The 16,296-nt window shown below is 39.7% G+C and overlaps 1 protein-coding gene across 1 annotated transcript in view; it reads left to right on the forward strand.

The window, feature by feature from the left end:
- The first annotated feature begins 289 nt into the window (after positions 1 to 289).
- IPO5 (importin 5) overlaps positions 290 to 16,296 on the forward strand; it is a 60,374-nt gene continuing 44,367 nt past the window's right edge. The window contains exons 1-3 of the mRNA NM_001372122.1: positions 290 to 342; positions 747 to 826; positions 12,467 to 12,578. The gene's annotated coding sequence lies outside the window, so the exon portion shown is untranslated. The remainder of the gene's footprint in view (positions 343 to 746; positions 827 to 12,466; positions 12,579 to 16,296) is intronic.

Genomic DNA, 16,296 nt, shown 5'->3' on the forward strand with positions numbered 1-16,296 from the left:
GAGTAGAAGTGAAATCCTAGGTCAAGCAGCTAAGTAGTTTCAAAGCTGAAGTTGTTGATATATTTGGAGTCTGAGTAACCCCCAACCGCATGAGTTGTCCCTTCCGTGGCTTTGGGAACAGTTGGGTCAGCTAATAACAACTGAACGGCTGAACTGCCTGGGAAGCCTGTATGGTAGGCAAGTTGAAGGGGGCCAGTAGCGTGGCACTGCTGACCTGCAGCGGGTCACAATGGTAGTCAGCGGTCTCCATGGTAATGTCTCTGAGCCATGAGGTCGGAACTGTGGGATTAATGACATCCCACGACTGGAGCAACCATAGTGCTGAGAACAGCTTTGACTACGGTAAGTCATCCCTGGACCTGAGATATAAATGAAAAACTGGAAGAACTCAATTCATACTGAGGACAAATGCAGGAGATTCTGGAGGGCAAGTCTTTCGTGTGAGATCCTGCAGGGTCTTTTCACTTTCTCCCCATTTGCGGTCCCCACAGTGGTACCAACAAGGGAGGAAAGGCCAGAAAAAGTGATTCTGAGAATGGATTAGACAGAAACCAAGAAAGAAAGAATGTGAATTCTGTGACCGCAAGTTATTCCTTGAAACTGTGTCTTAAATTAGCTGTTGACCGCCTTTGTGTATTTAAGGAAGCATCATTTGGTTAGAGTTGCCCAAAAGAATGTAGACCATTGCCCGAGTGATCTGGGTGGCCATCCTGAAAGAGTTGGAAATGCGTTTTTGTTTCATTTAGGTGGTTCCGGGAAGAAACTTTTCCAGGACCTATGTATGGGTACAGCTGTTTCCCCTGATCAGTATCCTTGCAGCACCCAAGTAAGACTAAAATTATCAGATATATTTTGTTCTATCTCTGGCCACTGCTAACTGCATTCTTTGTTTCCTTTATAACAAAAAGTATCTACTCTTTTCTTCTACAGTGACGATATTCATTTCTTGATCATTTCACCTTCCAGTCATTGAAAGATTGCAATCCAAGTCACCAGGATTTTCCACCTGACTTTCCCACAGGAAAATAAGCACTTAAAAGCAGTTTGACTCTTAGCGTCTTTCATTTCTCAAGCATCTCAAGATAAGCTCTGTTTAAAATCTTTAGAATTTCCATCCTAGGCCTCTATACATTCTGGCTGCTTCCTCTCAGAGGCTAAGGACACGTTATTTTCATTTTCAGGGACTATAGGCTAGTAAAGGAGGGATAACATAATTCATTTTCACTGCGGGAAAAGTAAATCACTTAGTAGTCAAAAGACTACTTACTTGATGGACTACCTTACTTAACTGTTTCTCTGAGAACTTAATCCCCTAACAAGGTATATGAAGTTGCTCAGTCGTGTCTGACTCTTTGCTATCCCATGGACTATAGCCTACCAGGCTCCTCCATCCATGGAATTTTTCAGGCAAGAGTACTAGAGTGGGATGCCATTTTCTTCTCCAGGGGATCTTCCCAACCCAGGGATCAAACCCAGGTCTCCCACATTGCAGGCAGACGCTTTACCATCTGAGCCACCAGGGAAGCCCAGCAAGGTATAAAAAAAGCCAAAATTACAAAGAAAATTATTAGATACAGGCGACTTGTCAATGGCAATTCTCTTATTATTTAAAGTTCTAATTTAGGCCTCCCTAAACACTTTTGCTCCACGTTTTTATATGTGTTTAAACATATATATGTTGGAACCTCCGTAAACTAGCAGTGAGAGGCAGCTTTATACTGGAGCATTGTGTCTGCACCTGCTTAAACGTTTGGAACGCAATTAGGAAGGCCTCAGTGAAAAATATCTGAGAAGCCAAATAGTAGTAAAGTTCATGCACGGGACTCTACAGAAAATATACTCGGTTTTCCCTATTTCATATACCATTTAATATACTCGGTTATTTGGTCTCCAGAGTCCACAGCAAACCAAATGATGAGAGCAGCTGACAAGGAGAGATGGCTGTCATTTTATGTCGGCAGCTATGAAAAGTGGCAGACCTGTGTTCGATCCCTGGGTCGGGAAGATCCTCTGAAGAAGGAAATGGCAACCCACTCCAGGACTCTAGCCTGGAGAATCCCAGGGACAGAGAAGCCTGGCATGCTAAAGTCCATGGGGTCGCAAAGAGTCGGACATGACTGAGCAACTGTTACTCACACACTCACTCATAAGAAGTGGCAGCTGAACTGACAGGAAAAATGAAAAAGAGAAAACTTCTAAAAGCCAGGCAGATATAAGACCTCAAATTCCAGAGGTGCAGAACAACTTTATTTCAGGACAAGCACCTCTAAGTGCCCTCTGTAGTCATCTGTTTCAACAACAGAGAGATAACTGACTTAATTATCCTCAAAGCTTGGTGCTGGAAAGATTTCTTGGGACTCGGCCCAACTCTCCCAATTCACAGATGAAGAGGTGGAGGCCTAGGGAAGCTCCAGGGGCCCAGGTCAGCATTGTAGCTGGTTAGTAGTGGAGCTGTAGTTGGAACCAGTTTTATTCTGACCCCAATACACGTTTTTCTTGACAAAATGGTTGAAGCCTCATTGGTTAAAGATGAGGATTGACTGAGATAAAGTATAGAAAGTTCACACAAAAACAGAAAGAAATTGAAATCTTGTTAGCTATTATTATGAATTTTTAAATCTGATCTAAAAGACTCTGATGTTGGGAGGGATTGGGGGCAGGAGGAGAAGGGGACGACAGAGGATGAGATGGCTGGATGGCATCACCAACTCGATGGACAAGAGTTTGGGTGAACTCCAGGAGTTGGTGATGGACAGGGAGGCCTGGAGTGCTGCAATTCATGGGGTTGCAAAGAGTCAGACACGACTGAGCAACTGAACTGAACTGAAACAATGGTTGAGCATTTTTAATACGAATCTTTTAAATATTGTTTCTTCTTCTGAAAATTAATTTCCATGAAGCAACCCATTCTTGGGTGCTAAAATGTCACCTCTTCAGAAAGGTTCTCCCTTGATCACCCTGTTAAAAACAGTGCCTCTTTCTTTTACTTTCTATCTCCTTACCTTGGTTTAATATGTCTTATAACCTACCACCATAAGAAGTTATATATCAGTTCAGTTCAGTTGTACAGTCATGTCCGACTCTTTGCAACCCCATGGACTGCAGCACCCCAGGCTTCCCTAGAGTTGGCTTAACCAACTTCCGGAGCTTGCTCAAACTCATGTCCATTAAGTCGGTGATGCCATCCAACCATCTCATCCTCTGTCATCCCCTTCTCCTCCTGCCATCAGTGGTTTCCAGCTTCAGGGTCTTTTCCAATGAGTCAGTTCTTTGCATCAGGCAGCCAAAGTATTGGAGCTTCAGCATCAGTCCTTCTAATGAATATTCAGGACTGATCTCCTTTAAGATTGGTTGGATCTCCTTGCAGTCCAAGGGACTCTCAAGAGTCTTCTCCAACACCTCAGTTCAAAAGCATCAATTCTTTGGTGCTCAGCTTTTTTCCATAACTTTGACTAGATGGACCTTTGTTGGCAAAGTGATGTCTCTGCTTTTTAATATGCTGTCTAGGTTGGTCATAGGTTTTCTTCCAAAGAGCAAGCATCTTTTAATTTCATGGCTGCAGTTAGCATCTGCAGTGATTTTGGGAGCCCAAGAAAATAAAGTCTGTCACTGTTTCCATTGTTTCCCCATCTATTTGCCATGAAGGGATGGGACCAGATGCCATGATCTTCGTTTCTTGAATATTGAGTTTAAAGCCAGCTTTTTCATTCTCCTCTTTCACTTTCATCAAGAGGCTTTTTAGTTCCTCTTCACTTTCTGCCATAAGGGTGGTATCATCTGCATATCTGAGGTTATTGATATTTCTCCTGGCAATCTTGATTCCAGCTTGTACTTCATCCAGCCTGGCATTTCACATGGTGTACTCTGCATATAAGTTAAATTAGCAAAGTGACAATATACAGCCTTGATGTACTTCTTTCCCAATTTATATATATATATATATATATATATATGTGTGTGTGTGTGTGTGTGTGTGTGTGTGTATACACAAATATATACATATATATATATATATATATATATACAAACACACATATGTATAAAGGCTTTCCTGGTGGCTCAGTGGTAAAGAATCTGCCTGCCAATGCAGGAGACAGAGGTTCAGTCCCTGGGTTGGGAAGATCCCCTGGAGAAGGAAATGACAAACCACTCCAGTATTCTTGCTTGGGAAATCCCATGGACAGAGGAGACTGATGGGCTATAGTCCACGGGGCCACAAAGAGACACACGACTGAGCCACTGAACTGAACAATAAATTATACACACACACACACACACACACATAAATGTAACTTATTATAACAAGCCTAAATTGTAACATATAACGAAATCCCTTTATAATGATGGTGTTTATATATAAGTACCAATATTCCCACCTTAAACTGAGTTCTATCAAGATTTTCTATCTGTAGTTAGGTTTTAAGAGGAAATATTTGGGCTGTGGTAGAGGTGAATTCATGTAACACAAGAATTCTTTTTTTTTTTTTAATTTATTTTAATTGGAGGCTAATTACTTTACAATATTGTAGTGGTTTTTGCCATACATTGACATGAATCAGCCATGGGTGTACATGTGTCCCCCATCCTGAACCCCCCCCACCTCACTCCCCATCCCATCCCTCAGGGTCATCCCAGTGCACCGGCCCTGAGCTCCCTGTCTCATGCATCGAACCTGGACTGGCGATCTATTTCACATATGGTAATATACATGTTTCAACGCTATTCTCTCAAATCATCCCACCCTTGCCTTCTCCCACAGAGTCCAAAAGTCTGTTCTTTACATCTAACACAAGCATTCTTATAAGACAGTTTCAATGTCACTGTTACTGGACATGGCATATAAAAATTAGAACACCTTCCTGAATCTTCCCATTTACTTTCTATGTTCTTTAAAAGGGCCTGGACTATTATCTCTGATGATCAAGCAAAAACTTAAGTGTAAACAAAATTTAGATAACAGCTTAGATTGAGATGGGAAAAGAATAGCATTTGACATCTTAGTTTTGATTTGATCTTGTGATCTAATTTCTTTAAATGATCATTTTAATTCCATATTGTTAAAGCATGGTTTCTAAGTGAGTTTGAGAAGTAGATGAGATTGTAAGAAGGCTGATAGTTAAGATTTAGAGAAAATAGTATTTCCTCAGCACCACCACCACTACTACATCTCCTGAAACATGAAAAATAAAAATAGGGAGACTTCCCTCATGGTTCAGTGGTTAAGACTTCACCTTCCAATGCTGCAGGTGCACCAGTTTGATCCCTGGTCAGGGAACTAGATCTCACATGCCTCATGGGCCAAAAAACCCAAACAGAAAACAGTAACAATATTGCAACAAAAGCAGTAAAGACTCTAAAAATGGTCCACATCAAACAAAATCTTTTTTAAAAATCCCCTCAAATAAAATGCTGTGCAATTGACATTTAACATTTGTACCTACTTGTTCCTTTGACTACCTTTACTTTCGCCCTTAGTGGACTCCTAGATGTTAAAACAGCCCTTGCAAACAGATCAAAGGAAATTAGAATATAAGGGGACAAGTTCATTGTGCCAGTTCCCTCTTATGATGATATGTGTGTTATGTACGAATTAGAAACCTCCTGCCTGACCTCTAGTGTTAGGATGTCTCAAGGCTGAGTCCTTGGCCCCCTTCTCTCTTCCCCAGGCAACATCACCCACTTCCACAGCTTTAAATGCCATGAATGTGATGGCTGAAGTTGGCATTTCCAGCTCTGCCCTCCTCCTTGATCGCCTGGCCTCTCTGTCCAACTACTTGCTGGACATTGTCACCCAGGTGCTTAGTGGCATCTCGAATTCACCATGAACAAAACCCAACTCTTATTTTCTTCTCTCCAGACCTTACCCTTAAAAGATCTTCATCTAAATTCCATCACCCGTTCTCAGACCCCAAACCTAGGTATGCTTGATTCGTCCATCTCATCTTCATCAGAGAAGGATCCACCATAACGCTTGTGAAGTTTCATCTGCCATGCCTTCCACACGCACAGGACCCTTGCAAGGCACCCCATTTTGTGTTTGGGTTTTCATTTTTCTTACAGAGGGCCCTCAACTTGTGTGTATTTCAGGTCCCATTAAACTTGGATCTGCCTCTGCACCCTACCTCCTGCCCTATTTTGTAAGAAAAGTATTTCAAGCCACCACCTTCTCTGACCTCGAGTACAACAATGACCTCCTGATGTTCCCCAGCTTCCTCACTTCCCTCTATATAGCAGCCAGAATGATCTTTTGAAACTGTTTTCTAGTCGTACCCCTTACTTAACCCACTGGCTTCCCCTTCCACTTAAAATAAGTCGTACCATGGAACCATCACAATGCCTGTGGTCATCTGGTCCTTGCTTAGCTCCCAGTCCTTTCTCTGCACAGCTGACTCCCCTCTAGCTGTCCCCTTCTTTCCTTGCTGGAATATACCGCAGTCTTTTTTGCCTCAAGGCTTTTGTACTAGCCCTTTCCCTGGCTGAAGGGAATTTCCCCCATTTCTTCACTTGTCACCTCATCATTCCAGTCTCCCTGGTGGCTCAGACGGTAAAGTGCCTGCCTGCAGTGCGGGAGACCAGGGTTCGATCCCTGGGTTGGGAAGATCCCCTGGAGAAGGAAATGGCAACCCACTCCAGTACTCTTGCCTGGAAAATTCCATGGACTGAGAGGCTCCTCAGAGCCTTCTAGGCTACAGTCCGTGGGGTCGCAAAGAGTCGGACACGACTGAGCAACTTCACTTTCGCTTTTCATCAAGTCTCAGCTCAAACGTCACCTCCCCTCAGAAGACTGTGTCCTTTGGGTGGAGATTCAGCTCCACCCCAGTCATTCTTGATCCCATTATCCCCTTCTTTTCACTTGTCACAATAAGAAACTATCTACTCAGTTTTCTTTATTGTCTGACTTCTTTCAAAAGATTATGTACTCCCTGAAGGTTCACTTGCTCACCACTGAATCCCCACAGCCTAGCAGTATCTACTGCAGAGAAGGTTCCCATAAAGTATTTGCTAAATAAATGCACAAGTGAAATGTGTGTTAAATAAAGAAGAGGTACTACACATAGTGTCAGTAGGATTGAGGAATACGAACTTTTTATGAAGTTTTTTTTCACTTCTTCCTTACTAACTGTAGACTGTTAAAACTTTATCTTTCCAGTGGATGCAAATTTGAGATGTGAATTGATGTCACAATTAATATTCCACTCTGTACAGAATCATAATATGTGAGCTAAAATGTATATGGCATTGTGTCCAAACTGTACGGTATTTGTCATACGTAGCAAGTAAATGGAGAGGAAAATATACAGACTAAATCTCATCTGAATCTCCCCATTCCTCTTGCCCCCAGACATTGGTTCAGGAGTGCTCAGGTTTGAGAGTTATGAATGCCATCCATATATTCTGAACAGAACTACATATATTGTGAAAAAAAATAGGAAAAAAAATCAGTATTTGAAATCTGCATCAATTTCCTTCATCTAAGGAAAGGCATTTTTTAAAATATCCATTTTATCAGAGATATAATTCATATACCATAAAGTTCACTCTTTCAAAGTGTACAGTTGAGTGTTTAGTATATTTACAAGAGTTTCACATCCATCACCACAATCACATTCCAGAACATTTCACTCCCCAAGAAACTCCAGACCTATTACCAGTCACTCCACATTCCCTCCCCTCCTCTCTTACTCAGCGCCCTCACCTCCCGGCTCCCGGCAACCACTAGTCCATGTTCAGTCTCTCTGAATTTGCTGATTCTGGAAATTTCATAACCGTGTAACCAAAAAATATGTGATTTTTAACATTACGTTTCTTTCACTGATAATGTTTTAAAGGTTCATCCATGTTATACACTGTGTCAGTATTTCATTTTCTTTTATTGCCAAATAATACCTCATTGTGTAGACAAGCAACATTTTATCTATTCCTCGGTTGATGGACATTTGGATTGTTAATTCTTTTTGGCTATTATGCATAATGTTGCTATGACCATTTATGTACAAGTTTTGTGTAGATATACATTTCCATTTCTCTCAAGGATATACTTCAGTAGAATTGCTGAGTCATATAGTAGTTCTGTTTAACTTCTAAAGAACTGTCAAACTGTTTTCCAAATTGACTGCTCCATTTTACATTCCCATCAGCAGTGTATGAGGGTTCCAATTTCTACACCAATCTTTCCACCAGAACTTGCTATTGTCCTTTTTATTATAGTCATCCTTGTGGGTATGAAATGGTACCTCATTATACATTTCCCTAATAATTAAGGATGTTGATCATCTTTTAATGTACTTAAAGCTATCGGTATCCATATATCTTCTTTGGTGGAGTGTCTATTCAAATATTCTGCTCATTTATTAGTTTTGGGGGGTTTTTTGGCTATAGAGTTGTATAGTTCTTTATACATTCTGATATAAGTCTCTTAACAGCTATATGATTTGCAAATATTTCTCCCATTCTATGGATTGTCTTTTAATTTTCTTGATGGTTTCCTTGCAAGCACAAAAGTTGTATCTGTTTTTTTTTTTTCTTTGTCTTTTTGTGATTTTGGTGTCACATCTAAGAAACCAATGCTTAATTCAAGGCCATGAAAATTTGATCTCATGTTTTCTTCCAAGAATGTGATAGTTTTAGCTCCCACATTTAGATCCATGCTTCATTTTGAGGTCCACACACTGTGCAAGCTAGCAGTCCATTTCATTCTTTTCCACGTGGATATCATGCAAAAGATAATATCAAGTCGTACCAGCAATCTTTGTTAAAAAAAGAGTGTTCTTTCACATTGAATGGTCTTGGTACCTGTATATATCAGCATTCTCCAGAGAACCATTAGCATACATTATAGAGAGATTTATCTTAAGGAATTAGCTACCATAATCGTCAGGCCTGGCATGTCTGAAATTGTAGGGCAGGCCAACAAATGGAAATTCAGATAAAAGTTGATTTTGTAATCTAGAGCCTGAACTTTGCAGAGCAAGTAGCAAGCTTTCTTATGTTGCCGTCTTGAAGCAGAATTGCTTCTTCTTCTGTAAACCTGTCTTTGCTGTCAAGGCCTTCCACTGGTTGAATGAGACCCACTCACCTACTGAGGGTAATCTGCTTTACTTAGATCAACTATTGTAAATGTTACTGACATCCACAATACCTTCCCAGCAACATCTAGACCAGGGTTTGACCAAACAACCAGGCTTCACAGCCTAGTCAAGATGAAATATAAGATTAACCATTACAGCACCCTTGCCAAAAATCACCTGACCACAAATGTATCACTTATTTCTAGATTCTCCACTCAATTTCGTTGATCTATATATGCCCATCCTTATGCCAGTACTGCTGTTTTGATTATTGAAGCTTTATGGTAAGCTTTACAATCAAGGTGTGAGTCCTCCAACTTTTGTTTTGTTCAAGATGTTTTAGCTATTTTGTAGTCTCTTGCAACTCATACGAATTTTAGGACCAGCTTGTCCATTTCTGGAAAAAAAAAAAAAGAAGTTGAAATTTTAATAGTTACTCCCTTGAATCTGGGCTTCCCTGGTGGCTCAGACTGTAAAGTGTCTGTCTGCAGTGCAGGAGACCTGGGTTCAATCCCTGGGTTGGGAAGATCCCCTGGAGAAGGAAATGGCAACCCACTCCAGTACTCTTGCCTGGAAAATTCCATAGACTGAGGAGCCTGGTAGGCTACAGTCCATGGGGTTGCTAAGAGTCGGACATGACTGATAATTTGAGGAATACTGCCATCTTAATATTGTCTTCAATTCATGTACATAGAATGTCTTTCCATTTATTTAGCTCTTTATAAATTTCTTTTAACTATGTTTTATCATTTTCAGTGTACGAGTCTTACTCTTGTTAAATTTGTTCCTGAGTATATTATTTTTGATGCTGTTCTAAATGGGATTTCCTTAATTTCATTGTTTTGATTGATCATTGCTAGTTTATAGCAACATAATTGATCTCTGTATATTGAGCTTGTGTCCTGCAACCTCGCTGAGTTCTAATAGCATTTTTGTGGATTCATCTGGGTTTTTTTCCATACAAGATCATGTCATTTATGAATCTCCAGTACAATGTAAAATAGAAATGATGAGAATGGACATTCTTATCTTATTCTTGATGTCAGGGAGAAAGCATTGATTTTTCCACCCAGGAAGCATGATATTAGCTGTGGGTTTTTCATCAATGGCTATTATCAGTTTAATGATGTTTCTTTCTTTTCCTAGTTTGTTGAGTGTTTTTCGTTATGAAAGGGTGTGGGATTCTGTCAAAGGCTTTTTCTGCATCATTGAGAGAACATTGTGATCTTTGTACTTTATTCTATTACTATGATATATTACATTGATTGATTTCCTTATGTTATACCAACCTGGCATTCCTGGGATTAACTCACTTGGTAATACTATATAATTCTATTATATGTTGCTGGATTCACTTTCCTAGGATTTTGTTGAGAACTTTCGCATCAATATTTATATTGGTAAGTGGCTCTTCTGAGCTGTCTTTAGTTTTGGTATCGGGTTAACATTAGCCTCATAGAATAAGTAAGTGTTCACTACACTCCTGTTTTTTGAGTTTAAGAAGGATTGGAGCTAACTCTTCTTTGAATGTTTGGTAGAATTTACAGTGAGTCCTGGAATTGTGAAAAGTTTTTTTTTAATTATTAATTCGATCTCTTTTCTATTCCAATTTTCTATTTCTTCTTGAATTTACTTTCAAAGTTGAGATGAGATTTTCTAAGAATTTCCCCACTTTATTTAGGTTATTTAATTTGTTAGCATATGATTCCTCACAGTATCCCCTAATAATTCTTTTTATTTCTGAAAGTTTAATAGTGATCCCCTCTTGTCTTATTTTATTTTGGGGAGCTGTGCCTCGAGGGTTGGGGGATCTTAGTTCCCTGACCAGGGGCTGAATCTGGGCCACTGCAGTGAAAGCACCAAGTCCTAACCACTGTGCTGCTGCTGCTGCTGCTGCTGCTAAGTCACTTCAGTCGTGTCCGACTCTGTGTGACCCCATAGATGGCAGCCCACCAGGCTTCCCCGTCCCTGGGATTCTCCAGGCAAGAACGCTGGAGTGGGTTGCCATTTCCTTCTCCAATGCATGAAAGTGAAAAGTGAAAGTGAAGTCGCTCAGTTGTGTCCAACTCTTAGCGATCCCATGGACTGCAGACCACCAGGCTCCTCCATCCATGGGATTTTCCAGGCAAGAGTACTGGAGTGGGGTGCCATTGCCTTCTCCGCCTAACCACTGTACCACAAGGGAATTCCCTCCTTTTTTATTTCTAATTTTAGTAATTTGAATCTTCTTTTCTTGATCAACCAAGCCCAAAATTTATCAATTTTTTGACTTTTCAAAGAATAAAATTTTTTTTCTATATTGTTTTTCTATTCTCTATTTCCTTTATTTCCTTTCTTTTTATTTCTTCTTCTTACTCTGGGTTTAGTTTGCCCTTTTCCTAGTTTCAAAGAAATTAGATTATTGATTTGAGATCTCTCTTCCTTATTAATAAAGATCCTTACAACTCTGAATCTTCCTATGAGAATTGTTTTCACTGTATCCCCTAAGTTTTGGTATCTTATGTTTTCATTTTCCTCCATCTCAGGACTTTCTAATTTCTCTTGTGACCTCGTTTATTTAGGAGTGGGATGATTAATTTCTACTTATTTGTGAATTTCCTTTGTTCTTGATCTCTAATATCATTTTACTGTGGATGGAGAACATACTTCACATGACTCCAATCCTTTTAAGCTCACCGAAGCTTGTTTTATGGTCTAACATATGACCGATCCTGGAGAATGTTCCCCATGCACTTGAGAAGAATGTGCATTCTGCTGTCACTGGCTGGAGTGCTACAGAGAGACGTCTGTTAGGTCTTCTATTTATTGTTGCTTTTCTGCCTAGTGGTCCTACTCATTATTCAAAGTAAAAATTGAAGTCTCCAACTATTTTATTGAATTTCCCTCCAGCTTATTAAAGCTTTACTTCATGTATTTTGGGGCTCTGTGGGTAGGTACATATGTTTATAATTGTTAAGTCTTCCAGACTGATTGACACTTTTATCACAATAAAATGTCCTCCTTTGTCTCTGATAACAATTTCATTTTAAAATGTATTTTATCTAACATTAATATAGCCATTTCAACCCTTTTTTGGATACTGTTTGCATGTATATCTTTTTCTAGTCTTTTACTTTTAACCTATTTGTGTTCTAAGGAACAACATTAAACTTAAAAACTAAACTGTTGTGCTAAGTATATTTTTGTCTCAGGTATTAAAATGCAGCAAATGATGGCTTTAAAATCCATTTACCACATTTAAATGAAAATATCTAAAAAATAAAAGATAGTCTTCCACCCCCCCCTCCCCATCTCTTAACCAGTCCTTGATTTAACCCATAACGGTTTATTCCACAGGATTAAATCTGGAGTCTTACTTACCTTCTAAAGGTTCACCAATCCATTTATTGTCAAACCAGCAGGGAAAGGAAATTCCTAAGCAAGGAACACTGCTCAGAAAGTACTGTACCATGTCTCCAAATCCCTGAGAATCAATTCTGGAAAACTGGAAGCAACGGAGAGCACTATAAGGTAACTGATTTTCACTTGAGTTCCTAAATCTAAGTGAACAAAGTACTCAGGACACCTGAGTTAGTTTTATTATTTTATTCTCTGGGAAAGCACTGTCCAATAAAAATATAACATGAACAAATGCAAATCACATATGTAAATTTTAAAGTTTCTAGTAGCCACATATTATTAAAAAGAAAAAAAAAGCCAAATTTATTTATTATTTAGCTAATAATTATAGTTTATTAATAAATATATTTTATTTAACCCAGTATAATATCATTTCTACACATGACTAATACAATATTATTATTCTTTGCTGTTGTTCAGTACTAAGTCATGTTCAACTCTTTGCAACCCCGTGGACTGCAGCACACCTGGCTTCCCTGTCCTTCACTATCTCCCAGAGTTTTCTCAAACTCATGTTATTCTTAATTTCCTATCGAGTCTCTGAAATTTACACTTAAAGCACAATTTAATGAAAGCCAGCCACTTTTCAGATGATTAACAGCCATAGTCACTAATGGCTACCACACTGGACAGTGCAACAGTAGTATTTAAAGCTGAGAATTAGCCTTGAAATCCTCTATGATGACCAAATCAAACCTAAAATTTTTTTCTTAACCACAACTATTGTCCATTGCTTATATAATAGGAGCATAAAAATGTAATAACCTAACAGGTGGTACAATCAGAATTAAATTTACAAAATGTGGAAGTTCCAATCTGCGTTGGTTCAACAGACTGCATGGAACAGACTGGTTCCAAATCAGGAAAGGAGTACGTCAAGGCTGCATATTGTCACCCTGCTTATTTAACTTATACGCAGAGTATATCATGTGAAATGTCAGGCTGGATGAAGAACAAGATGGAATCAAGATTGCCAGGAGGAATATCAATAACCTCAGATACGCAGATGACACCACCCTTATGGCAGAAAGCGAAGACTAAAGAGTTTCTTGATGAACGTGAAAGAGGAGAGTGAAAAAGTTGGCTTAAAACTCAACATTCAGAAAAGTAAGATCATGGCATCCAGTCGAATCACTTCATGGCAAATAGATGGGGAAACAATGGAAACAGTGACAGACTTTATTTTGGGGGGCTTCAAAATCACTGCAGATGGTGACTGTAGCCATGAAATTAAAAGATACCTGCTCTGTAGAAGAAAAGCTATGACCAACCTAGACAGCATATTAAAAAGCAGAGACATTACTTTGCCAACAAAGGTCTGTCTAGTCAAAGGTATGGTTTTTTCAGTAGTCACGTATGGATGTGAGAGTTGGACTATAAAGAAAGCTGAGTACTGAAGAACTGATACTTTAAACTGTGGTGTTGGAGTAGACTCTTGAGAGTCCCTTGGACAGCAAGGAGATCAAACCAGTCTAGCTAAAGGAAATCAGTCCTGAATATTCACTGGAAGGACTGATGCTGAAGCTGAAACTCCAATACTTGGGCCACCTGATGAGAAGAACTGACTCACTAGAAAAGACCCTGATGCTGGGAAACAATGAAGGTGGGAGGAGAAGGGGACGACAGAGGATGAGATGGTTGGATGGCATCACCAACTCGATGGACATCGATTTGAGTAAACTCCGGGAGTTGGTGATGAACAGGGAAGCCTGGAGTGCTGCAGTCCATGGGGTCACAAAGAGTTGGATATGAATGAGCGACTGAACTGACTGAATCTGCATTGGTAATGATTTGTAACATTTATTAAGCATTTGCTCTGTGCCAGGCACTATGACAAGTATTTTAAAACATGGTGAAAGTTACTTCTGTTATCTCCATTTCATGGAAGAGGAAACTGGGGCTAAGAAAAGTTAATTAACTTGGGCAAGATCAAGCAGCATGTAAGTTGTGAAGTCTCTTTCTGGCTGGCTCTGGAGCCTGTAAGCCTAGCCTCCAAATTCTACTGCCTCCCTAAAATGAATCAACCACCTGCAGACATATAGTGAATTTCATATATAAAGCTATGAGAGAGAGTCCAAATTTCCCCTGCGTGTGTTCAATTCAGCAATTTGCTGAGGGCCTATTGTGTTCAGTGCCCTTGGGAATCAGGTTTCACTCACCCCTGGCTGGCATGCTCTGACTGAAACTGACTGCTTTAGAGAGGGGCTCGAACATTTTGATAAAAAGCGGCAGAAGAAATGTGAACTATTCAGCATTTTTTATTTTGAGTAAATAGCTCAACAGCTCTCAACTTTTTCTGCTTGCTCTCATCTAGGCAATTGATAACATCAGTAATGGAAAGAGTTAGAAATCTTCTTTATCAGCCAAGTGTCTACTAACTATTCTTTAAATTCATCCACGTACTATTTTAATTTGTATAATTGAAAGATTAATAGAAACTATACAGATATATTTTATACACACAGAAATGTGATTACACATTTATATCTATGTAGCTTTAAAAGTAATTGTTTAAGGCCTGTTTATTATTTAATACCCAAATCCATCTAACTAATAATAGTTGCAACTGCCAAGTAAATACGATGCAGATGCCATACTGTGTACATTTACAAATGTTATCCTAGCTTTTACAACACTCCTATGAAGAAGTATTATTCCCTATTTTACAGATGAGGAAATATAGCCAACTTTTTTTTCAGTATGTTATGTTACTGGGGAGAAGGTAATGGCAACCCACTCCAGTACTCTTGCCTGGAAAAATCCCATGGACAAAGGAGCCTGGTAGGCTGCAGTCCACGGGGTCGCTATGAGTCGGACACGACTGAGTGACTTCACTTTCCCTTTTCACTTTCATGTATTGGAGAAGAAATGGCAACCCACTCCAGTGTTCTTGCCTGGAGAATCCCAGGGACGGGGGAGCCTGGTGGGCTGCCATCTATGCGGTCACACAGAGTCGGACACGACTGAAGTGACTTAGCAGCAGCAGCAGCTATTAATAAAATACAAACATCTGTAAATAATATCATCACCTTAAACCTGTGTACAGTTACAGATGATAATACTTCCATTTACATCATCCAAACTGACTCTCATAATAAGTCGTGATACAGAAAGCCCATATGCTTACAACTACCAGGATAGGTAATTAAGGTTCTTTTGGAGTCCTGCAGCAACTTTTAAAAAATTACAAATTGTTCATTTGGGAGAATCTTATTTGCATTCAGCACCTAATGAACCAGAAATGACAGACAAGACCAAATTCTACCACAGCTGACAGGAGCTTCCACAGAAGTTTCATAAGCCTCATTTCCCCAGTCTCCTCCCATTTTTAGGACAGGCCCATCCATGTGGGAGCCCAGGAAACGAAGAGCAGCAACCAGAGAGGATTCTGAGGCTCTCTTTTGCCTCCTGTAGATTTATAAACAAGACTGATGGCCAGTCAGCACGGTGCCTTCTCACAAACTTCAAATATCCTAAACTACCTAGACGTCAGGTCGCAGGTGACAGAAACTTGCAGCTTTCCATTTTTCCTACCTCACTGTCTTTTACAGGGAGTTGTAAATGCCCTAAGCAACTATGCCTCCAGAATTTAATAGGGGTCTGGAGAATTCCAGACTGTACAGTCCATGGGGTTGCAGAGTCAGACACAACTGAGCGACTTTCACTTTCACTTTCAATAAGCTAAGACAAAGGCATCAAGAGCTGGCCGTTTTCCCAGTTAACTAGCCCAAAGCAATGCCAACCCATTGGGAGTAAGACTCAAAAAGTTTTCTGCTCCTCCATTTCATTCCCAATTATACTTTAATGTTAAAACTTTTGTGATTAGTAA

This window comes from Bos taurus, chromosome 12, assembly GCF_002263795.3.
Source record: "Bos taurus isolate L1 Dominette 01449 registration number 42190680 breed Hereford chromosome 12, ARS-UCD2.0, whole genome shotgun sequence".
NCBI lineage: Eukaryota > Metazoa > Chordata > Mammalia > Artiodactyla > Bovidae > Bos > Bos taurus.